The 25,477-nt window shown below is 44.1% G+C and overlaps 1 protein-coding gene and 2 non-coding genes across 3 annotated transcripts in view; 2 read left to right on the top strand and 1 right to left on the bottom strand.

Moving 5' to 3' along the window:
- Positions 1-25,477, bottom strand: part of DENND10 (DENN domain containing 10) — a 106,180-nt gene that overhangs the window by 68,435 nt on the left and 12,268 nt on the right. The window lies entirely within an intron of this gene.
- On the top strand, positions 18,884-19,017 carry LOC125995547 (small nucleolar RNA SNORA19). The gene has a single exon (XR_007491049.1). It is a non-coding gene; the product is annotated as a small nucleolar RNA SNORA19 (small nucleolar RNA).
- On the top strand, positions 21,029-21,157 carry LOC125995542 (small nucleolar RNA SNORA19). Its single transcript, XR_007491045.1, has one exon. It is a non-coding gene; the product is annotated as a small nucleolar RNA SNORA19 (small nucleolar RNA).

The raw sequence follows: 25,477 nt of genomic DNA, 5'->3' as shown, positions 1-25,477 counted from the left end.
TGTCAGGTCTTTGAGTCACACAGACAGTGAGTGGTGCTCAGGGCTTGCTCCTGGTTGTGCTCAGGGACCACTCTGGCAGGACAGAGGACCATATGGGATGCCTGGAATCTAACCTGTGTTGGCCATTAATAGGCAAGTTGCACAAGCAGCAGAAGGCGAGTGCAAGTACTATCACCCTGGCTCTTAGTAACTTTCTTTTTTTTTTTTGGTTTTTGGGTCACACCTGGCAGTGCTCAGGGGATACTCCTGGCTCCATGCTCAGAAATTGTTCCTGGCAGGCATGGGGGACCATATAGGACTCCGGAATTCGAACTGGTGACCTTCTGCATGAAAGGCAAACGCCTTACCTCCATGCTATCTCTCAGGCCCAGTAACTTTCTTTATAATGATAAAATTGAATCAACTGGAAATATATTTGTACTATAAAGCAGAGATTAATACAGTCATCTGGCAGGCTCAGAGGACCATATGGGATGCCAGGATTCAAACCAGGGCTCCATCCTGTGTTGGCATCGGGCAAGGTAAATGTACGCTGTGCTGTCACTTAGGCCTCAGTACAGAGACTATTGATTTGAAAAATTCAAGTGTGGGGTCGGAGATATAGCATGGAGGGTAAGGCATTGCCTTTCATGCAGAAGGTCCGTGGTTTGAATCCTGGCATCCCATATGGACTCCTGAGCACTGTCGGGTGTGACCCAAAAACAAAACAAAACAAAACAGAAAAATTAAAGAGTAAGCCTGAGCATTGCCTGATGTGTGTCTCCCTGTCTCCCCCCCTCCCCCCCAAGTTGCTGCTAGAGAATTATAGTCTGATGCTATTAGGACCCTCCCAAGAAAGGACCTATCTGCCTCTTGTGTGCTGAGCATACGATTACAAGGAAGATAGTGTTATATGTTGCTGTTGGTTTTTGGGCCACACCCGGTGACGGTCAGGGGATACTCCTGTCTATGCGCTCAGAAGTCTCTCCTGGCTTGGGGGACCATATTGGATGCCGGGGGATTGAACTGCGGTCCGTCCTAGGCTAGCGCTGGCAAGGCAGACACCTTACCTCTAGCGCCACTGGGCCAGCCCCTAAAAGTTATCTTTTTTTTTTTTTTTTTTTTTTTTTGGTTTTTGGGCCACACCTGGTAACGCTCAGGGGTTACTCCTGGCTATGCGCTCAGAAGTTGCTCCTGGCTTGGGGGACCATATGGGATGCCGGGGGATCGAACTGTGGTCCGTCCAAGGCTAGCGCAGGCAAGGCAGGCGCCTTACCTCTTGTGCCACCGCCCGGCCCCTAAAAGTTATCTTTAACTATGATTTACAAAGTTATTAATAGTTGCATTTTAGGTACATGTGTAAAAATAAGTGCCTTTTTTGTTGTAGGGCTTACATCCAGCAGTGCTCAGCATTTATTCTGGGCTCTGTTCAGGGATCACTCCTGGGGGCTTGGGAATGCCCTGCTGAGGACTGATCCTGAGTGTGCTCTGAACTAGGAAAGCACCTTACTTGCTGAACTAGCTCCTGCCTTAAATAGAAGATTTGGTTTTCTTTTAGGGAGGTCGTCAATAGATATTTTTCTTTTCCTTTTCTTTTGGGGGGTGCACACCGGTGACACTCAGGAGTTACTCCTGGCTTGGAGACTATATGGGATGTCAGGGGGATCGAATATCCAAGTACAAGGCAAATGCCCTACTGCTGCGCCACCACTCGGCCCCAGATATTTCCCTCCTTCCCTCCCTCCCTTCCTTCTTTCCTGTTTTTCGGCAACACACAGTGATGCTCAGGATTTACTCCTGGCTATGGGCTCAGAAATCCCTCCTGACTTCGGGGACCATATGGGATGCTGGAGGATAAAACTTCCTACTGCTTGTGCCACCATTCCAGCCCCATAAAAAATCTTTCTAGGAGAAAAATAATTAAAATAAAATGGAGGACCTGGAGAGATAGAACAGTGAGTGGTAATGCATGTCGCCTGCCCATGTTTAATTCCTGCCACCTCATCTAAGTGTGTACAGTAGTGATCCCTGAGCACAGAACCAGGAGTAAATCTTTTTTTTTTGTTTTATTTTGTTTTGTTTTGTTTTTGGGTCACACCCAGCAGCTCAAGGGTTACTCCTGGCTTTATGCTCAGAAAATTGCCCCTGGCAGGCATGGGGACCATATGGGATGCCGGGAATCGAACCACTGTCCTTCTGCATGGAAGGCAAGCGCCTTACCTCCATGCTATCTCTCTTACCCCAGGAGTAAGTCTTGATCAGAGTGCCAAAATAAAAAACTGCCCCCCTAAAAAAGGGGAAAGTAACCAAACAAAATAAAAGGAAGATATAGTGTTTCTTAGAAATTTTTATAGTTTTTATAGATTTTACAGATATTTATAGTTTCCTCGCTCCTCCTATTTTTCAGATATTAGGTAGGAAGTCTTTTTGTTACGGCATTTGGCAGCTATTGAAAAAATTATTTTTTGATCCATACCCTGTTATGCTCTGGGACTACTACTGGCTCCTTGCTGGTCTACCATGTCTTGTCGAGATACGAGGCTTTCCAAAGTGTGGAACCTTTGATTTCTCTTGGGCCCCAGTTTCTGTACTTGAAGTTGAACAGAACTATATGACTTGGAGTAAATAGATCAAAGAATGGTCGATTTTTGTCAAACTGGGTCAAGCTAGAACTAAGAATAAAAATCTGAGTACCTCAAGATCTTGTGCTGGGGGGCTGGAGAGATAGGACGGAGGTAAGGCATTTGCCTTGCATGCCGAAGGACAGTAGTTCGAAATCCGGCATCCATATGGGTCCCTGAGCCTGCCAGGAGTTATTTCTGAGCAGAGCCACACACCTGAGCTCTGCCAGGTATGACCCAAAAACCCAAAAAAAAAAGAAAAGAAAAGAAAAAAAAGATGATCTGCAGTTGGGTGTGGTCCCTCCAAAAGTAATTTTTGGTGTTTGGGGAGCTCTAGAATTAGCTACTTGTAGCTTTGTGTTCAAGTGTGTTGCTCAGGGCAGTGCATTTGGAATTTTCTGTTGGCAAATGAACTGAGGTCAGTCACTTGTTAAGACTAGTGCGTTAGGGCCCGGAGAGATAGATAGCACTGCGGCATTTGCCTTGCAAGCAGCCGATCCAGGACCAAAGGTGGTTGGTTCGAATCCCGGTGTCCCATATGGTCCCCTGTGCCCGCCAGGAGCTATTTCTGAGCAGACAACCAGGAGAAACCCCTGAGCACCACCGGGTGTGGCCCAACAAAAACCAAAAAAAAAAAAAAAAAAAGACTAGTGCTTTTATCCTTATGTAGTATCTGTTCCGAAAAGGTAAAAAAAAAATCTGATAGGGGATGTAAAATCTAAGATAAACTAGTTAAATTTTTTTGTTATAAAACTTAAAATAAAAATTAAGAAGCCACTGTAGGGCCCGGAGAGATAGCACAGTGGCGTTTGCCTTGCAAGCAGCCGATCCAGGACCTAAGGTGGTTGGTTCGAATCCCAGAGTCCCATATGGTCCCCTGTGCCTGCCAGGAGCTATTTCTGAGCAGACAGCCAGGAGTAACCCCTGAGCACTGCTGGGTGTGGCCCAAAGACCAAAAAAAAAAAAAAAAAAGAAGCCACTGTATTTGAAGTTATTGATAGTTTTAGGCATGTAATAAATGAACAGCAATCTTAGCACTTCAACTTCCCATTTTCCAGTCTTCCTCTTCCCTTTGACAGGCACCAGCTTAGACCTCATGTTTGCGTTGTTGCCTCTGTGATGGAATATCCAGCTATGTTATCCTTCCGTCTCTTCAGTATAATAGAGATCCCTGATTACTGCCCTTTCTCATCATCTTCCATTCTCTCTGATTTCTCTATCTTTGTCTTCCCTAGACTCTTGGGTCAAGGGTGATCTAGACACCCCTATTTACTACACTATATTTCTTCATACAAGTGCATAAATCATTCTGAGTTTGTCTTTTTCTGGCTCACTTCACTTAAAATAGTATCTTCAGTTCCAGGGGCTGGAATGATAGTATAGTGGTGGGACATTTGCCTTGCACATGATGGGCCTAGGTTTGATTTCCAGCATCCCATATGATCCTCTGAAACTGCCAGGGGTGATTTTTGAGCACAGAGCCAGGAAGAACCTCTGAGCACTACTGGGCTTGACCTAAAAAGAAACAAACAAAAAACTTTAGTTCTAGCCAGGTTGAAGCAGATTGCATGATTTCTTCATTCATTGCAGCTTCATAGTATTCTGTTGTGTGTATATACCAGTGATGGCTAACCTTTTTGAGTCTGAGTGCCCAAACTGCTGCACAAAACCAAAGAATTTTCTCAAAAGTGCCAGCATATCAATTAAACCTTAATAAGATTTTAGTACCTAAAAACTATGCGACATGCACCGCATATCTTAATTGTGGACCTTCTCGCATGCCACAGGTTCACCATCGCGGGTATATACCATAGAAGATAAACTAGTTTTAAAATACTGTCAGGTTTTATTGGTAGTAAATTAAGAAATGGTATAGTTTTCATGCCAGGGCAGTAGCACTACAGGTAGGGCATTTGCCTTCCATGTGGCCAACCGCGGTCCATCCAAGGCTAGCACAGGCAAGGCAGGCAAGGCAGGCACCTTACCTCTAGCACTGCAATTCTTTTTTTTTTTTTTTTTTTGGTGGTTTTTGGGCCACACCCGGCAGTGCTCAGGGGTTACTCCTGGCTCCATGCTCAGAAATTGCTCCTGGCAGGCACCAGGGACCATATGAGATGCCGGGATTCGAACCGATGACTTTCTGCATGAGAGGCAAACGCTTACCTCCATGCTATCTCTCCGGCCCCAGCTGTAATTCTTTTTTTTTTTTTTTTTTTTGGTTTTTGGGCCACACCCGTTTGACGCTCAGGGGTTACTCCTGGCTATGTGCTCAGAAATCGCCCCTGGCTTGGGGGGACCATATGGGACGCCGGGGTATCGAACCACGGTCCTTCCTTGGCTAGCGCTTGCAAGGCAGACACCTTACCTCCAGCGCCACCTACCCGGCCCTAGTAAGTTTTTTTTTTTTTTTTTTTGGTTTTGTAATTTTTTTTTTTTTGGTTTTTGTTTTTTTGTTTTTTGGGTCACACCCTGTAACACTCAGGGGTTACTCCTGGCTATGTGCTCAGAAGTTGCTCCTGGCTTGGGGGACCATATGGGACACCGGGGGATCGAACCTCGGTCTGTCCTAGGCTAGTGCAGCAAGGCAGGCACCTTATGTTTAGCGCCACCGCCCGCCCCAGTTTTGTAATTCTTTTTTTTTTTTTTTTTTTTTGGTTTTTGGGCCACACCCGGTGACGCTCAGGGGTTACTCCTGGCTATGTGCTCAGAAGTCGCTCCTGGCTTGGGGGACCATATGGGATGCCGGGGGATCTAACCGCAGTCCGTCCTAGGCTAGCGCAGGCAAGGCAGGCACCTTACCTCCAGCGCCACCGCCAGGCCCCTGTAATTCTTATGTTTGGATAGAGATCCAAAATTCATGCTCCAGGATTAAAACGCTGAATGTTAAGTTTCTCCGGAAAAAAAAAAAAGTTTTTCCGAAATTTTAGCTACTTTGATTCCAATGAAATTTTCAGCGAACTATTTTCTTAGATATTGCATGCCAATTCTAAGCTATATTAATCTCTGGAAGCTAAAAGACAATGTGGTAATAATGAAGAACCAGTTTCAATTTCACACTGCCTGACTTTAAGGCATTGTCGGTGGGGTAGTAGTGAAAGATTAAGGTACCTGGATTTCTGAAGAAGGTGTCCAGCTAGAGACCCTTGACAGGCCAGTGCAGGTCTATTTCAAGGAGCAAAGGAGATGGGATTTTGGGGTGATGAAGCATGAATTTTCTTTGGCCCAACTGTTCAAGTCGGATTGAACTTACTGTTTGTGAGGGGAAGATACCTGTTCTCATTGCTTCAGTATTACAACTTCAGTCTCATTTTGACATTTTATTATTATTATTATTTTGGTTTTTGGGCCACACCCGTTTGACACTCAGGGGTTACTCCTGGCTATGCGCTCAGAAATCGCCTCTGGCTTGGGGGGACCATATGGGACACCGGGGCGTGCGGTGCGGTCCTTCCTACGCTAGCGCTTGCTTACCTCTAGCGCCACCTTCCCGGCCCCTTATTATTTTTCCTTAGGTAATTTTGGTATGGCCTTAGAAGTTAAAAATAAATGCGACCGGGCCCGGAGAGATAGCAGAGAGGCGTTTGCCTTGCAAGCAGCCGATCCAGGACCAAAGGTGGTTGGTTCGAATCCCGGTGTCCCATATGGTCCCCCGTGCCTGCCAGGAGCTATTTCTGAGCAGACAGCCAGGAGTAACCCCTGAGCACCGCCGGGTGTGACCCAAAAACTAAAAAACTAAAAAAAAAAAAAATGCGACCTAGAAATGCTTAAGTCCATAAATTATAAAACAAGCAATTAAAAAAGGGAAGATTTGGACTTTTGATTGTTATTCATAATTAACTGGTTTCAATTCTTTTCCAGAATTTCTTGAGGTTGGCAAAAAGCAACCTGCTTTGGATGTTCTTTATGATGTTATGAAAAGTAAGAAACACAGAACATGGCAGAAGATACACGAGCCAATTATGTTGAAATACTTGGAGCTATGTGTGGATCTTCGCAAGAGCCACCTGGCTAAGGAAGGTTTATACCAGTACAAGAACATCTGCCAACAGGTATGAGCAGGACCAAAGTTTACGTTTTGAATGGGTGCTTTTGCTAATAGATCTTTATTAAGCAGTTAATAAAATTTGCTTTTAAGCTACTTTATGGCTTTTTGGAAAAAGTTTTAAGTTTTTGTTTTGTTATTGGGGGGTTTAGGTAAACATCAAATCTCTAGAGGATGTTGTTAGGGCATATCTGAAGTTGGCAGAGGAAAAAACTGAAGCGGCTAAAGAAGAATCCCAGCAGATGGTCTTAGACATAGAAGATCTTGATAATATTCACACTCCTGAGAGGTATGTGAGTTTGGATGCTAGGAAAGGACTTTCTTTTAAAGTACCATTGTCTTAGTTTGAATCAAATACTTATAAACATCTGATCTGGAATGGCTTATCTTTGAAATGTTAAATGTATAATCAAAATATATTAAAATTTATAAAAGTGGGAAATTACAACTTATAGATTGGAATGTAAGTATAAAGTTTGGGAATGAAAACTAACATTAAGTGCTCACACTCTGAGAAGTTGAGGTTATAACTTGCAGTTTTAAGATTGTCTTTTTTTTTTAATATATGAATTAGGAAAGCATGTCCAAAACTTAAAACACATTTTGTTTTTTGTTTTGCAGTGTTCTCTTAAGTGCCATGAGTGGTGAAGACACTCAGGATCGTACTGATAGATTACTTTTAACTCTCTGGGTTAAGTTCCTGTGGGAATCCTATAGGCAGTGCTTGGACCTTCTCAGAAACAATTCGACAGTAGAGCGTCTTTACCATGACATCGCCCAGCAAGGTAAAATAACAACTGGTTTGAAGAGTTGACTTAAGGGGTTGAGTGATAGCACAGAAGGGGAGGGCATTTCTTTTGCAGGTGACTGACTGTGGTTCTATCCCCAGTGTCTCAGATAGTTCCCTGAGCATTAACAAGATTGTAACCCCTGAGCACTGATGAGTGTCCAGGTGTGATCCAAAACACCCCCCAACCCTCCCCCCCCAAAGAAAAGGGTTGACTTGATGTTTTGCAATTAGTACATTTAACAGCATTTCTAATAGTTTTTACTCTTAGGAAATTTGGTATTGAACCAAATTGAGTCTTGACTTAAGCATTTGAGGATGTGTTGGGTTTGGACCACATCTGAAGGTGCGCAAGAATTACTCCTGGTTCTGCTCAGGAGTGACTCAGCATTGTTTGTGGTACCCTTTGCAGTGGTAGGGATCACACTGGGTTGACCACTTGGAAGACCAAGCACCTTACTTCTATTTACTCTTCTGGCCCCTAAACACTTTGTTTTAATAGAGCAGTTTGCTATCAAGTATATTCCATTTTTTAGCTAAAAGACTTTTGGTTGGAGGGGTACACCTGGAGAGGCTAGAGGTTATTCCTGGCTCTGCATTCAGGAATTACTACTAGTAGTATTCATAGGACCAAATGGAATCTAACCCCAGGGACCCCAATGAGCTGTGTGAAAGGTAGATGCCCTACATACTGTACTGTCTCTCTAGCCCCACTTTATTTATTTATTTATTTATTTATTTATGTTTTTGGGTCACACCCGGCAGTGCTCAGGGGTTATTCCTGGCTCCAGGCTCAGAAATTGCTCCTGGCAGGCACGGGGGACCATATGGGACGCTGGGATTTGAACCGATGACCTCCTGCATGAAAGGCAAACGCCTTACCTCCATGCTATCTCTCCGGCCCCCCCACTTTATTTTTTTAAAAATTGGGCCACAACCAGTCATGTTCAGGGGCTACTCTTTTTTTTTTTTTTTTTTTTGGTTTTTGGGCCACATTGGGTGACGCTGAGGGATTACTCCTGCTGTGTGCTTAGAAATCACTCCTGGCTTGGGGGACCATATGGGATGCTGGGGGATTGAACCGAGGTCCATCCTAGGCTAGTGCGCGCAAAGCAGACACCTTACCGCCTGTGCCACTGCTCCAGCCCCTGGTTACTCCTAATTTTGTATTCAAAAATCACTCCTGCAATTGCTTGGCTACTGTATTGGATGTTGGAGAGTAATCCCTGAGCCCCGCTTGGTGTTCAATTAATAAGTAGTCTTAAAAAATAGCTTACCTGGGCCCGGAGAGATAGCACAGTGGTGCTTGCCTTGCAAGCAGCCAATCCAGAACCTAAGGTGGTTGGTTCGAATCCCGGTGTCCCATATGGTCCCCCGTGCCTGCCAGGAGCTATTTCTGAGCAGACAGCCAGGAGTAACCCCTGAGCACCGCTGGGTGTGGCCCAAAAACCAAAAACAAAAAAAAAAAAAATTAAAAAAAAAATAGCTTACCTGGGCCGGGCGGTGGCGCTAAAGGTAAGGTGCCTGCCTTGCCTGCGCTAGCCTTGGACGGACCGAGGTTCGATCCCCGGTGTCCCATATGATCCCCCAAGCCAGGAGCAACTTCTGAGCACATAGCCAGGAGTAACCCCTGAGCGTTACCAGGTGTGGCCCAAAAAACCAAAAAAAAAAAAAAATAGCTTACCTTAACATATATGGAATAATATCTGTTCAAATATTGCGGTAGGTGGTAGAAAGTATGTAATGTATTTTATAATTTACTTCCAGCTTTCAAATTCTGCCTCCAGTATACCCGAAAGGCTGAATTACGTAAACTGTGCGACAATCTCAGAATGCACTTGTCACAAATTCAACGCCACCATAACCAAAGCACTGCGATCAACCTCAACAATCCAGAGAGCCAGTCCATGCATTTGGAAACCAGGCTCGTTCAGTTGGACAGTGCTATCAGCATGGAGTTGTGGCAGGTACGTGGTCAGCTCCTGGTTTACCTTTGTGATCATTGACTCTTCCCCCTTCAATTGAATATTTGAGGTTTTTTTCCCTTGTTCCCCCTCCCCCCCAGCAGTAGTATCATGGGAAGCTTTTGTCTTTTTACCCTTTTGGTTTTGTTTTTGGGTCACGCCTGATGGCAGTCAGGGGTTAACTCCTGGCTCTGTGCTTCGAAATTATTGCTGGCAGGCATGGGGGACCCTACCGTATGCGGCAGTCCTGGATTGGCTGCCTGTAAGGCAAAAGCTCTCCCACTGTGCTATCTCTCTGGCCCATTTTTTTACTCTTGATACAGCAGCAATAAATACTTCCTTGTTTCTTTTCTTTTTTTAGAAAAATAAAATTTTAAAATAAGTGTTCTGGTATTGGGGGATTGAACCCAGGACTTACTCAGGAATGCTTTTTTACCACTGAGTCACATCCTACCCCATAGCTACATTTTATTATTCGGTTTCTGGGACATATCCGTGGCCACATCATTTTTTTTTTCTTTTATACATCATTTCTTTTTTTTTTTTTTTTTTTTTTTGGTTTTTGGGCCACACCCTGTGACGCTCAGGGGTTACTCCTGGCTATGCACTCAGAAGTTGCTCCTGGCTTCTTGGGGGACCATATGGGACGCCAGGGGATCGAACCGCGGTCCGTCCTTGGCTAGCGCAGGCAAGGCAGGCACCTTACCTCCAGCGCCACCGCCCGGCCCCTATACATCATTTCTATTTTACTTTTCTAGTTTGTTTTTTGTTTTTTGCTCTTTTTGGACCATACCTAGAGATGTTCAGGGGATACTCTTAGTTTTGCACTTAGGAATCACTCCTGGTGGTGCTGGGGAGGTCATATGGGGTGTTGGCTGCATGCAGGTCACCTGTGTGCTATGCAAACACCTTATCTCTGGCTCTCCAGGCTCAATTTTACAGATTTTTTTTTTGTTTTTGGAAAAGTCTTGGAATGAAAGTTTAGAAATGGGGCTCGAGAGATAGGATGGAGGTGTAAGATGTTTGCCTCGCATGCAGAAGGTTGGTGGTTCAAATCCTGGCATCCCGTATGGTCCCCTAAGCACTGCTGAGTGTGACCCAAAAACCAAAAACCAAAAAAAAAAAGTTTAAAAATGGGGGGAAAACACAAATTCTCTTGACCTCAGCTAGTTGGAGAAAACTGCAGTGGGTTCTTGTTTGGAATGCTTATCATTCATTGCCCCAGGTAAAACATGTATGAGGTGATATGTGGCATTGGAGAGAGCGTAGAGGCATTTGAGGATTTTAAAAAAGGTTTGGCTTTTTTTCCTAATTCTGTGAAGTCATGTCCACATGTGACTTAATACTTGATACTGCCATTTGGAATTAACACTGAAAGTCTTTTTTTTTTTTGGTTTTTGGGTCACACCCGGCAGTGCTCAGGGGTTACTCCTGGCTGTCTGCTCAGAAATAGCTCCTGGCAGGCACGGGGGACCATATGGGACACCGGGATTTGAACCAACCACCTTTGGTTCTGGATCGGCTGCTTGCAAGGCAAATGCCGCTGTGCTATCTCTCCAGGCCCCAACACTGAAAGTCTTAAAAATACTGGTAAGCGAGGGGCCGGAGAGATAGCACAGCGGTGTTTGCCTTGCAAGCAGCCGATCCAAGACCTAAGGTGTTTGGTTCGAATCGCTGCGTCCCTTATGGTCCCCCATGCCTGCCAGGAGCTATTTCTGAGCAGATAGCCAGGAGTAACCTATGAGAACCATCGGGTGTGGCCCAAAAACTTAAAAAAAAAAAAAATACCGGTAAGTGGACGTCTGTTTAGTATCTTGCTCCTTACACTTTTCTGTCAAGAGACTTGAAATTCAAATATTGAAGAATCAAAGGGAAAAAAGTCACAAGCAGATCAGGCTTTTTTATAGGAAAAAAAAAAGTGTTTGTTTTTGGACCACACCCAGTGGTGCTCAGGGATTACCTGGCACTGTGTTCAGAAATCACTCCTGGCAGGCTTGGGGACCAACCAAATGGATGCCAGGGATCGAACCTTGGCCCATCCTAGGTCAGCTGCATACAAGGCGTTAAACTCCCTACCACTGTGCTATTTCTCCTACCCAATAAAAAGATGAGTAAAGATATTTTTCTACCACTGGGGACCAAATTCAACCCAGGGTCTCATGTGCAAGGCAACATCTATTCAAGCCAAGCCACATCTTCAGTTGTATCCTTAGTCAAGCCAAGTTTGTTTTGGGTTTTGGGCCACACTGGGCAATGTTCAGGACTTATTCCTAGTTCTGTGTGCATGGATTACTCCTGGTGGGCTATGTACTGCCCTTCAGCCCCCTTCTCTTTTTAGGATATGGCTTTCAGATACAAAATAATTTGATTTGTGCTCAATTAATTGCTTATAATTAATACTGTTGATTTCAGGAAGCATTCAAAGCTGTGGAAGATATACATGGGCTGTTCTCCTTTTCTATAAAGCCACCTAAACCTCAGTTGATGGAAAATTACTATAATAAAGTTTCAACTGTGTTTTGGAAATCGGGAAACGCTCTTTTCCATGCCTCTACCCTTCATCGTCTATACCATTTGTCTAGGGAAATGAGAAAAAATCTTACACAAGAAGAGATGCAGAGGTAAGAATGTAGGAGAGTTGAAGGTAGGAAATGTTATTTTCTATTAAATGATACTGGTAATAAATTCTTGCGAAGGGCTCTCGACTTGCACTTGATAGTGTGAAGAAAGGAGAGACAAGACTAACCTTGCTCTTAGGGGACCATATGCAAGGCAAATAGCATCCAAGCCCTTAACTGGACTGTGGACCTCATTATATTGGTTTTTTTTTTTTTTTGGGGGGGTGTCTTTGGTGTTTGGGCCACACCTGGCAGCTGCACTCAGAAAGCACTCCTGGCAGGCTCGGGGACCATATGGGATGCCAGGAATTGACTGGGTCTGTTCTGGGTCTGCAGCATGGTCTTTGCGATCAAGGCAAAATGCCTTACACTGTGCTATTGTTTCAGTCCCTGGTTTTATTGTTGGGTTTTTTTTTTCTCCCCCCTTTTTGGCCCACACCCTGTGATGCTCGGTTACTCCTGGCTATGTGCTCAGAAATTGTTCCTGGCTTGGGGGATCATATGGGACGCTGGGGATCGAACCAAGGTCTGTCCTGGATCAGCTACGTGCAAGGCAAATGCCCCACCGCTCTGCTATCTCTCCAGCCTCTAAAAATATTTTGTAAAAAAATTTTCTTGACTTTGGGGCTGGAGCGATAACAGTGGTATGGCATTGCCTTGCATGTGGCAGACCCGGTTGAACCTGTTTTCTTCCTTTTTTCCTTATTTACTTTTGGTTTTTGGGCCACACCCATTTGACGCTCAGGGGTTTACTCCTGGCTATGCGTTCAGAAATCGCCCTGGCTTGGGGGGGGGCCATATGGGATGCCGAGGGATCCAACGCTTGCGCTTGCAAGCAGACACCTTACCTCTAGCGCCACCTTCCCGGCCCCAAGAAAACAAATCTAACCCCATCAAAAAATGGGGAGAAGAGATGAACAGACATTTCCTCAAAGAAAAAATACAAATGGCCAAAAGGCACATGAAAAAATGTTCCACATCACTAATCAGGGAGATAGAAATCAAAAATTTGGTACCATTCATGCCATAGAGACTGGCACAAATTACAAAGAGTAGGAACAATCAGTGCTGGCGGGGATGTGGGGAAAAAGAAACTCATTCACTGTTGGGATTGCTGTTTAGTCCAGCCTTTATGGAAACAATATGGAGATTGCTCATAAACCTGGAAATTGAGCTCCCATATGGTCTAGCTATACCACTCATAGGGATATTTTCTAGGAACACAAAAGCACAATACAAAAATGCCTTCTGCACACCTATATTCATTGCAGTGCTACTTATAGCCAGAATCTGGAAATAAACCAGATGCCTGACAACAGATGAGTGGCTGTGGTATATATACACAATGGAATACTATGAAGCCGTCAGGAAAAAGAAGTAATAACATTTTCCTATACATGGACAGACACGGAAACTATTAAACTGTTCTTCTGAGTGAAATAATTCAGAGTGAGAGAGACACAAAATAGTCTCATCTATGGGTTTTAAGCAAAATAAAGACGGGGCCGGAGAGATAGCATGGAGGTAAGGCGTTTCCTTTTCATGCAGAAGGTCATTGGTTCAAATCCCGGCATCCCATATCGTCCCCCGTGCCTGCGAGGAGCAATTTCTGAGCCTGGAGCCAGGAGTAACCCCTGAGCACTGCCGGGTGTGACCCAAAAACCACACACACAAAAAAAAAAATTATTGTAATAATGCCCAGAGACAATAGAGATGGGCTTTAAGGACTGGCCCACTATATGAAGCTTACCACAGAGTGGTGAGTGCAGTTAGAGAAACAGCTACACTAACAACTATTATGACAGTGGTAATTAGAGAAGTAGAATGCCTGTTTCAATACAGGCAGAGGGTGAGGGGCATTAGTGGTCGAATTGTTGCACTGGTGAAGGTAGGTGTTGTTTCTCTCTTCTTTTTTTTTTTTTTTTTTTTTTTGGTTTTGGGGTCACACCCGGCAGTGCTCAGGGGTTACTCCTGGCTCTACACTCAGAAATCACTCCCGGCATGCTTAGGGGATCATATGGGATGCCGGGATTTGTACCAATGACCTTCTGCATGAAAGGTAAACGCCTTACCTCCATGCTATCTCTCTGGCCCCTGGTGTTCTTTATGACTGAGACACAACTACAAACTGTTTGTAATCATGGTGCTTAAATATACTATTTTAAAAACGAAATCATGGAGAGGACATAAAATATTAAAATATTTCTTTTTGGGCCGGGCGGTGGCGCTGGAGGTAAGGAGCCTGCCTTACTTGCGCTAGCCTTGGACAGACCGCGGTTCGATCCCCCGGCGTCCCATATGGTCCCCCAAGCCAGGAGCGACTTCTGAGCGCATAGCCAGGAGTAACCCCTGAGCGTCACTGGGTGTGGCCCAAAAACCAAAAAATAAAAAATAAATATTTCTTTTTGGGGGGCTACACCTGCCAGTGCTCAGGGTTTATTTACTCTTGGCTCTGTACTCACGAATCATTCATTCCCAGCAGGCACCGGGGACCATATGGGATGCCTGAGATTGGATCCTGGTCTCCCTGCATGTAAGGCAGGTGCCCTACGCACTGTAATCTCTTCCACACTTAAAAATATTTCAGTAGATGTAAGCATTCTTTTTTTCTCTCTGTAATGAGTTTTAGGTACCATTTTTTTCTTTTTTTGCCTTTAGTAGAAGTATGTACACTAGGTTGTCTTAAGTCTACAGAAATAGATGAGGTCAACTCAGTGACACTTGTTTTGAGGCCACACCTCATCATACTTCTTGCAAGTCTCCACTTGTTTCTTGGTACATAAAGTGCTGGGTATTGGAATTTGGGTCTCCATCATTTGTTCCACACCTTTTACCCATCTCTCTGGTCCCTGCTACTAAATTCTAAGTTATTTTCTTTGAGTCTTTGAGGACTCTTTCCTTTTTTTTTTTTTTTTTTTTTTTTTTTTTTGTGGTTATTTTGGGTCACACCCGGAAGTGCTCAGGGATTATTCCTGGCTCCAGGCTCAGAAATTGCTCCTGGCAGGCACGGGGGACCATATGGGACACCGGAATTCGAACCGATGACCTCCTGCATGAAAGGCAAACGTCTTACCTCCATGCTATCTCTCCGGCCCCGAGGACTCTTTCCTTTAATACCCCTTTTTCCCCCTTTAAAAAGTGGGGTGGGGGACATTATACTAGGCAGTACTCGGCCTATACCTGGCATGGCTGTTGAACCATATGGTGCTTGGGGATTGAATCTGGGCCTTCCATATGTGAAGCATTTTCTTAGCTGCTCATTCTCTTGATTGTCACTTATGAACCTTTGCTAGGCGTGAGGAAAACCTTTTTTTTTTCCTTTTTTTTTTTTGGTTTTTGGGCCACACCCGGCGGTGCTCAGGGGTTACTCCTGGCTGTCTGCTCAAAAATAGCTCCTGGCAGGCACGGGGGAGAAAACCTTTTCTTAAAGGCACTTTTTTGGGGGTTTCTTTCTTTTTTCTTTTTTTGGCTGAGGGAGAATCCATGGGGCTTGGACCTGCACTCATGGATTGTTCCTGATTGGGACTGGGGGACCCTCTGTGGTGCCAGGTATGGAATCTGACTTGGTAGCTGCCAGGCAAACTACATCTGTACTTTTGCTTCAGTCCAGTACCTATTTTCTGTACTCAGCAATAAGCACTATATTTCTTAGCTGTGTATTTATTACTATTTTATTGTTACAATAGCCTTTTTGATTATAATGTACTAAAGTGCTTACTCTGCCATTGATTCCATAGCTTGAGCACATTGACTATAAGTGGAAGGGTGAAATTGTCTTGCTTTGTCAGTGTTTAGGCAATGTCATGGTTTCAGTCTGGGCTGTGATGATGCTGGGACAGTTGATTCTGATATGCCAGTCTTAAAGCAGCACATCTTTGTCTCCTTAAGAATGTCTACAAGAGTCCTCTTGGCTACTCTTTCCATCCCTATCACTCCTGAGCGGACCGACATCGCCCGACTCCTGGACATGGATGGCATCATAGTCGAAAAGCAGTGTCACCTTGCAACGCTTCTGGGTCTTCAGGCTCCACCAACACGAATTGGTCTTATTAATGATATGGTTGGTATAAATTTGAACTTTATATTTTTCAGGTGTTTATTATGGGGAGGCATAGCTGGCAGTGCTCAAGAGCTACTCTTGGATCTTTGCTCAAGGATTGCTTTGGCAGTGCTCAGGGCAACCATACAGTCCAGGGGTCAAAGCCTGTAGAAAGGCTGGGTTCAGCTACTGGACTATCTCTGTAATTTCAGGATAGCTTTAGACATGAATGTTTGGTCAGGTTGTACAAAGCACTGAGAATCCTGATGCATTGCTGAGGGAGTTTGATTTATGCATAAGTTTGAGAACCAGGTTTGAATCAGCAGTGTTTAGGTGAATTGTTTATGTTTGAGAGCTGGTGATATTGGAGATAAAAGACATTATTAGCAGAGCCAGGTATATAGTATAGGGGTTATAAATAAGGCCCAGTCCTTGGTAAATTCCAGCCATACACGGCCTTACCTTGCTGGGCAGCTCTAATGTTCCTGAGTCCACACCTTTGGGCAGAATTGCTCCTGGGTTTCTGTCTCCATGTTTTCATTCTACCATTGCTCACAAAAATTTAGCTTTGCAAACTAGAATTTTGTGGAACTACATTCTGATTAGGGATAGTAAAACAATGGAACTGTGGACTGGAGAGAGCACAGTGGTAGTGCGTTTGCCTTGCAGCTGATCCAGGATGGATGGTGGTTCGAATCCTGGCATCCATATGGTCCTCCGTGCCTGCCAGGAGTGATTTCTGAGTGCAGAGCCAGGAGTAACCCTTAGTGCTGTTGGATGTGGACCCCCCCAAAAAAAAAAAAAAACAACCCAGAAAACCAACCCCAAAACCCACAATGGAATTGTATTTAGGAAGAGGTCTTATACTAGTTATTATGTTTGTTTGTTTTTGGCTTTTGGCTCTGCTCAGAAATCTCTCCTTGAGGCCAGAGAGATAGCATGGAGGTAGGGCGTTTGCTTTGCATGCAGTAGAACAGTGTTTCGAATCCTGGCATCCCATATGGTTCCCTAAACCTGCCAGGAGCGATTACTGAGTGAAGAATCAGGAGTAACCCCTGAGCGCTGCCTAGTGTGACCCCAAAACCAAAAACCAAACCAACACAAAAACAACAGAAATCCTGGCAGGCATTGGGGTAGATGCTGGGATTCGGACCACCATTTGTCCTGGGACAGTACTTGCAAGGCAAACGCCCTACTGATGTGCTATCTCTCTGGCCCCTCAGGGTTGTATGTTTTTTAACATAATGTGAAACATTTGAAATATAATCTTATTGTTTGCCGATAAAAGTTTCACATACTTTTTTTGTTTTGTTTTGTTTGGGCCACACCTGGTGATGCTCAGGGGTTACTCCTGGCTCTGCTCTCAGGAAATATTCCTGGCAATGCCAGGAAATCATGGGATGCTGGGGATTAAACCCCATCATGCAAGGCAAACCTTATCGATTGCATGTAAGACAAATGCCCTACCTGCTACACTATGGCCCCTGTGAGGTTTTTGAGTAACTTTTATTAACCTGTGTGTGTATGTATGTCCCCCCTACTTATTTTTGGTCACACCCGTTGGCACTCCCAGCGGTCACACCTGGAGGTCCTGGCTCTGCACTCAGAAATCACCCCTGGCTGGCTCAGGGGACCATCTATATCGGATGTCGGGAATCTAACCACCGTCTGTCCTGGATTGGCTGTGTGCCAGGCAAACGCCCTACTGGTATCTCTCTGGCCCCCAACCTTTATATATATTAAATGTATCTTAGTTTATAATTATATTTTTCTATTGTGGGCTTATTATAATCAGTGTTACAATAATTTTTACCTAATAGTTAACTTGTAAAGACTGATATTTTACTCAGTAAGCTGTTGTCTGTAAAATCACCCCACACTCTGTATCTCCAAGCCCATTTGAACCGAGATCACCCCTGGGGTAGGGGGAGTAAACCCACTCAGATTTACAAGTAAGACAATCTTTGGGTGAAACCAAGTTGTAAACAAACAGAATCAAAGAAACCAGGGATGAACTTTTTTGTTTTAGGTAAAATGAGGTATAACCCAATAGTTGTCCACGTTTTTTTTATTATTTTTGTATTCTGTTGAGTTAGTTTTAATTTTCTGAATTCCTGTGGATCTTGTCATTGTAGATAGTTGTATAGTATTAGATAGCTAAAGAAATCCCTTAAAGTCCTCTGCATTAAATGGGTAAAATTTAAAGGTATTTGAATTCAGAAAACCTGCAGTTTTCCAGTTGTTGTTGGTTTTTTTTTTTTGGGGGGTGTGTGTTTTTTTTTGGGTTATACCCATTGGTGCTTTTGTTACTCCAGGCTCTTCGCTCATATTGCACCTGGCAGGCTCAGGGGATCATATGGGATGCGAAGAATTGAACCCAGGTTCTGGTTCAGCCACATGCAAGGCAAATGTTCTATCTTAGTACTATTGTTCCGTTCCTTCATGCACTGTATTAAGGGGTTACTCTTGGCAGTACTTGGGGATCATATTTGTTTCTAGTGATTGAGCCAGGGTCAGCTGTATACAGGTAAGCACCTTATCTGCTGTACTATCCCACACTACTATATCTTATATTAATTTCTATTTTGTTTCACTTAATTTCACTTAATACATATCTTTTAGCAATTCACCTCTTTTTGCTCTTTGTAGGTCAGATTTAATGTATTGCAATATGTGGTCCCGGAAGTGAAAGAACTGTACAATTGGCTGGAGGTAGAGTTTAACCCTCTGAAACTCTGTGAGAGAGTCACAAAGGTAAATCTTTGTTCATGGTTAGAATTTTATTACCATGTAACCAGAATTAATGTTGCTTTGGTTGCATTTTTATTTACTAGTGCACATTTCATTGTCTTTTTTTCTTTACATCAGGGAAAAAAGATATTTCTGATGTGCTAAATTAACCTTTGGAGGTAAATTAGCAGCATGACTTGTTTATTAGCCATTGTTGTCAGTCATCTTCAGACAAATAGTTGCTTCAGTACATTTATACTTCTTGGCATGTTTGATGTCTTTGTAATTAGAAATCTGGAGAGCTTTTCAGATATTTCAGTATCTGCACATAAGTAATTTTTCTCAACTTAATGGATTTTATAGGTTCTAAATTGGGTTAGGGAGCAGCCTGAAAAAGAACCAGAATTGCAACAGTATGTTCCCCAACTGCAGAATAACACCATACTTCGACTCCTGCAACAGGTAAACATTAAAAATGAACGTTTTGTGTGTGTGTTTGGTTTTGAACATCCCTTGTTGGTGCTCAGGGAACCATGTAATGCTGGCTGTTGACCTGGGGCTCTAGTTTGGAATTGTCCCTTAGCCCACGATGCATGCTTTCTATTAAGAGCTGGATCTCTTTTTGTCTCATTTCTTACATTTTTTTTTACTATTTATTAAGGTACTGTGCTTTATAGTTATTCATAACAGGACTAGGCACACATTGTTACAGTACCAATCCTGCCACTAGTGTGGAGTTTTGCATAATAGTAATCAAAATCAACTACCTTTACCATTCTTTTTGGAGGGTGACCACACCCTGTAGTGCTCAGGTGGCCAGGGATTGAAATATCCAGGTTGTATGCTTGCCAGGCAAATGCCCTACTCTGTCCTCTATCACAGCTAATCTTGACATTTATCTCTTGATTACTTGATTGTTTTATCTTCTTGAATATTCACCTTCATATTTGTACCTGATTTAAAAACAGGATTTTTTTTTTTAATTTTGGGTCACACCCGGCAGCGTTCAGGGATTACTCCTGGCTCTACCTCAGAAATCGCTCCTGGCAGACTCAGAGGCCCATGTGGGATGCCGGGATTCAAACCACCATCCTTCTGCATGTAAGGCAAATGCCTTACCTCCATGCTATCTCTCCAGCACTGAAAACAGTATTATTTAGGATACGTTCCCCGATTTTTTTTTTTTTATCCATATTTTGTGCATTTGACCATAACCCATAAATTTTTTTTTTTTGGCTACACCCAGCGGTGCTCAGTAGTTACTCCTGATTTTGTGCTCAGAAATTGCTCTTGGTAGGCTTGGGGGATCATATAGGATGCCTGGGCTGTGTAGGCAAACGTCCAACTGCTGTATTATTGCTCGGCCCCAACTTGTATGTTTTCCACTGTCTTTCAGGACTATTAAAATGAGTATATGTAGGTTTTTTCTTTTTTTAGAAATTTATTTATTTATTTAAATATGTATTTGGTATTTGGGCTACACCCGGCAGCACTTGGGTTACTCCTGGCTCTGCTCAGAAGTTGCTCTTGACAGGCTTGCGGGACCATACAGGATGCTGGGGATTGAACCCAGGTTAGTCCTATGTCAACAGTGTGCAAGGCTAATGCCTTACCGCTGTGCTATGGCTCCGACCCACTGAAGGTTTTCTGTTCTTAGAAAATTATGCAGCAGTAAGCACCCTTTCTGCATTTGTCATTGCATTTGTCCATGATTTTTGGTATAGCACAAGAAGGGAATTCCACAGACTTGGATATTCAAGCTTTCTTACATTTCTGTAGCTTCTCAGGGCATTATGTTCATGGGTCTCTTTACTAATAATGAATGCTCAATCTTTTTTCCTTTTTTTTTTTTTTTTTTTTATGTTTGGTTTTTGGGTCACACCCAGCAGAGGCTACTCCTGGCTCTATGCTCAGAAATCCCTCCTGGCAGGCTCAGGGGACCATATGGGATGTCGGGATTCAAACCACTGACTTTCTGCATGCTTTACCTCCGTCTATCTCTCCGGTTCAGAAAGACTCAATCTTATGAACATTACCAGAAGGGCTTTTTTTTTTTTGGGGGGGGAGAGAGTCACATTATTCAAGTATTTTAGTCCTGGGTCTGTGCTCAGAAGTCACTCCAGGCAGGCTTGGGGGCCTATCAGATATCAGGGATTGAACCTGGTTTGGCTGTGTGCAAGGCAAATGCCCTGTTCACTGCTATTTCTCCGGTCTTAGAAGGGCTTTTCTTAAATCTGTTAACTTGAGTGTGCACATTTCATTGACCTGCTTTCTTCTGTTCATGTGAGCAGTGTTATTTCTCATGGGCTATATAATAGTTGAAGGCTAATTAGCAGTATGACTCCATAGTGATACTGCCAGTCTCCTTCAGACAGTTCTGTCAGATTGCCTGGGCGAATTACAAATCAGAATGTTACCAGCACCTGGTTGGTCATTTACTATTTCTTGTTAAAGAGTCTAGGGTTTAAAAGATTGTATATTTGAGGAACATAGGTAATTCTCTTGTCACTAGTTGAAACCATAGGATTGGGGTTGATAGTTTTGGATTGGACTTCTAGCTCCATATTGTACATGTTCTGAATCATCTCTCCCCCCTTCCCATGAAAAATGGTTGTCCATGCGTGTGTGTGTGTGATCCTCTGTCCCCAAATGGGCCTATTTTTATTTCTCATGGTTGACTTTATACTATTATCTCATCAGAAGTACCGAATAAATACCATTATGACTGACCTTGTGTTCTATGCAGGTGGCACAAATTTATCAGAGAATTGAGTTTTCTCATTTGACTTCTCTGGTTCCTTTTGTTGATGCTTTCCAACTGGAATGGGCCATAGTAGATGTGGCCAGGCATTGTGACGTACAGGTATGTGTGTAAGGGGGAGGCAAAGTCTTCAGTGAAATGAGCACACCATTGGGCCTCTTTTTTGGTACTGAGGTGCAAGATTATGTCTCCTGAACACCCCTACTCTCATTTAGAAGTGTTGGTATAATGGCTTCATGTTCATTTTTATTTCATTCTCCAAGGTTCGGATTGATCACACCTCTCGGACCCTTAGTTTTGGATCGGATTTGAATTATGCTACTCGTGAGGATGCCCCGATTGGCCCACATTTACAGAGTATGCCTTCAGAGCAGATACGGAACCAGCTCACTGCCATGTCCTCAGTTCTTGCCAAAGCACTTGAAGTCATTAAGCCTGCTCATATACTGGTATGTATATATGGAGGGGGCAGAGGAAAAGACAGATTTTGTTTGTTTTGGGTCACACCCAGTGCTCAGGGCTTAATTCCTGTGCTGTACTCAGGGATCACTCCTGACAGAAGTTGGGATCATATAGGATTCTGGGGAAAGGCTGTGTGCAAGGCAAGTGCCTTACCCACTGTACTCACTCCTCTGTCCCCCAGATTCTCACCTGGTTGTATTCAGTGATCATTCCTGGTGGGTTTTGGGGGAATCATTTGGGGTATCAGTATCAGATCAAACCTGGCTAGGCTGGGGCCGGAGCGATAGCACAGCGAGTAAGTTGTTTGCCTTGCACGCAACCAACACAGGATGGACCCTGGTTCTAATCCTGGCATCCCACATAGTTCCCTGAGCCTGCCAGAAGTAACCAGAGTGCCATCAGGTATGACAGGTAAGACCCAAAAGCGAAAAACAAAACAACAGCAACATCAGAAATCCTGGGTAGCCTGCATGCAAAACAGGCATCATCTTGTAGTTCCTGGGATTGAATCTTTTTTTTTTTGGGTTGTTGTTGTATGCAGGGCCAGTGCCCTACCCCTGTGTTACTCACTCCTGTTTTAACTTCTTGTTTCCGGTTGTTAGTGTTAGTGTGACAGTGTGGCTTCTTGGGTAACATGACAGTGTGGCTTCTAGGGTAACACACACTGGAAAGTAGATTTGTTACAGATAGAAGAGACCTAGCCAGTGAAGACTTTCAGGAGCACCATCATTATGATTTAATAATTTTCTAGATTTTTGGGGAGGGGAGTTTGGGTCACACCCGGCTCTATGCTCAGAAATCGCTCCTGGCAGGCTCTGAGGACCATATGGGATGCCAGGATTCAAACCAATGACCTTATGCATAAAAGGCAAACACCCTACCTCCATGTTATCTCTCCGGCCCATTTTTTTTTGGGGGGGTGGCCACACCCGGCGTTGCTCAGGGGTTATCCTGGCTGTCTGCTCAGAAATAACTCCTGGCAGGCACGGGGGACCATATGGGACACCGGGATTCGAACCAACCACCTTTGGTCCTGGATTGGCTGCTTGCAAGGCAAAAGTCACTGTGCTATCTCTCCGGGCCCTTTTAATTTTTTTTTTTAATTTTTAATTTTTTGGAGGCCACACCGAGCCATGCTCAGGACTCACTCCTGGCTTTGTGCTCAGGGATAATGACTGCTTAGGGGGGACCATGTGGGGTATAGGGTATTGAATCTTGGTCAGTTGTGTGCAAGGCAAGTACCTTACCCACTGTAATATCTCTGCCCAAAGGGAGCTAGTAATTTAAAAAAGTTCTTTATTATTAAACAGAAACACTAAGAAGGTACTGCACCAGAACTACTTAGTGATATTTTAATACCTTACTGCTATCACACTTTGTAAAAAATATGCATTTATCTTTGCAGCAAGAGAAAGAAGAACAGCACCAATTGGCTGTGAATGCATACCTTAAAAATTCACGGAAAGAGCATCAGCGTATCCTGGCTCGCAGGCAAACTATTGAGGAGAGGAAGGAACGCCTGGAGAGCCTGAATATTCAGCGTGAGAAAGAGGAACTGGAGCAGAGGGAAGCTGAGCTGCAGAAAGTTTGGAAGGCTGAGGAAGAGAGACTGCGGCAAGAGGCAAGAGAGCGAGAGAAAGCGCATCTTTTTTGTTTGTTTGTTTGTTTGTTTTGTTTTTTTGTTTTTTTGATTTTGGGTCACACCCAGCGATGCTCAGGGTTACTCCTGGCTGTCTGCTCAGAAATAGCTCCTGGCAGGCAAGGTGGACCATATGGGACACCGGGATTCGAACCAACCACCTTTGGTCCTGGATTGGCTGTTTGCAAGGTAAACACCGCTGTGCTATCTTTCCAGGCCGAGAAAACGCATCTTACAGGAGCACAAACAAATCAAGAAGAAAACAGTCCGCGAGCGTTTAGAACAGATCAAGAAAACGGAGCTGGGGCCAAAGCGTTCAAGGATATTGACATTGAAGTAGGTAGAATGTGCATCAGCTCTGTTTGTGTAGTCTATTGGAAGTGCTTATTACAACATCCTTTAGCTTTTTTGGGGGGTATTAGTCCTGGGCGCCCCCCACCCCCGATTCTAGTTTAGCTTGCTTGTCACAGTTACTAGGGTTAAGAATTTTCCTTTTTTGTTTTGTTATTTTGTTTTTTGTTTTTGGGTTACACCCGGCAGTGCTCAGGAGTTATTCCTGGCTCTATGCTCAGAAATCGCCCTTGGCAGGCACAGGGGACCATATGGGATGCCGGGATTTGAACCATCGACCTTCTGCATGAAAGGCAAATGCCTTACCTCCATGCTATCTCTCCGGCCCCAGAATTTTCCTTTTTTGTTTCCTGGGTGGGGCACTGTTGCTCAGAGATTTTTAGTTCTCTGGCTCTTCCCTCAGGGATCATTCCTGGTGGGTTTAAGGTAACCATCATGGGTATTGGGATTGAGTCCAGGCGGCCATATACTAGACATGCTGTCTTAATTGCTTTTGCCCTCAAATTCTTTGTAGTTCTTTTTTTTTTTTTTTGGTTTTTTGGGCCACACCCGGTGACGCTCAGTGGTTACTCCTGGCTATGCACTCAGAAGTCGCTCCTGGCTTGGGGGACCATATGGGATGCCGGGGGATCGAACCGCGGTCCGTCCTAGGCCAGCGCAGGCAAGGCAGGCACCTTACCTCCAGCGCCACCGCCCGGCCCCTTCTTTGTAGTTCTTAAGATTGTAACCTACAGTCAAGTAGAAAATGTGCTATTATAAAAGATTTTTGGGAGGGTATGTTTTTGGGTTACACCCAGTAATGCTCAGGGCTCACTGTACTATTTTTTATTTTATTTTTTTACTGTACTATTCTTAGCTGCTGTATCATTCCTATCCCTGTGAAACAGTTGTTCGCTGTCTCAACTAACTGTTCACTTTTATAAGAAAAACTAGGATTTAAATTTAGAAAATAGTATTCCAAGTTGACTTTTAAAATAGCTGTTAAAAATATATGGGGCCGGTGGGGCCGGGAAGGTGGCGCTAGAGATAAGGTGTCTGCCTTGTAAGCGCTACCAAGGAACGGACCGCGGTTCGATCCCCCGGCGTCCCATATGGTCCCCCCAAGCCAGGGGCGATTTCTGAGCACATAGCCAGGAGTAACCCCTGAGCATCAAACGGGTGTGGCCCAAAAACCAAAAAAAAAAAAAATATATATATATATATATATGGGGCCGGGAAGGTGGCGCTAGAGGTAAGGTGTCTGCCTTACAAGCGCTAGCGTAGGACGGACCGCGGTTCGATCCCCCTGCGTCCCATATGGTCTCCCCAAGCCAGGGGCGATTTCTGAGCTCATACCAGGAGTAACCCCTGAGCATCAAATGGGTGTGGTCCAAAAACAAAACAAAACAAAAAAAAGACATCACTGGGGGCCAGAGAGGTAGTATGTGTGTGTGTATGTATGTATGTGTATGTATGTATGTACGTATCACTGACAATGCATTTGC

This window comes from Suncus etruscus, chromosome 17, assembly GCF_024139225.1.
Source record: "Suncus etruscus isolate mSunEtr1 chromosome 17, mSunEtr1.pri.cur, whole genome shotgun sequence".
Lineage (NCBI taxonomy): Eukaryota > Metazoa > Chordata > Mammalia > Eulipotyphla > Soricidae > Suncus > Suncus etruscus.
Note: the sequence above shows the minus strand (reverse complement) of the source record. Positions and strands in the feature narration are given on the sequence as shown.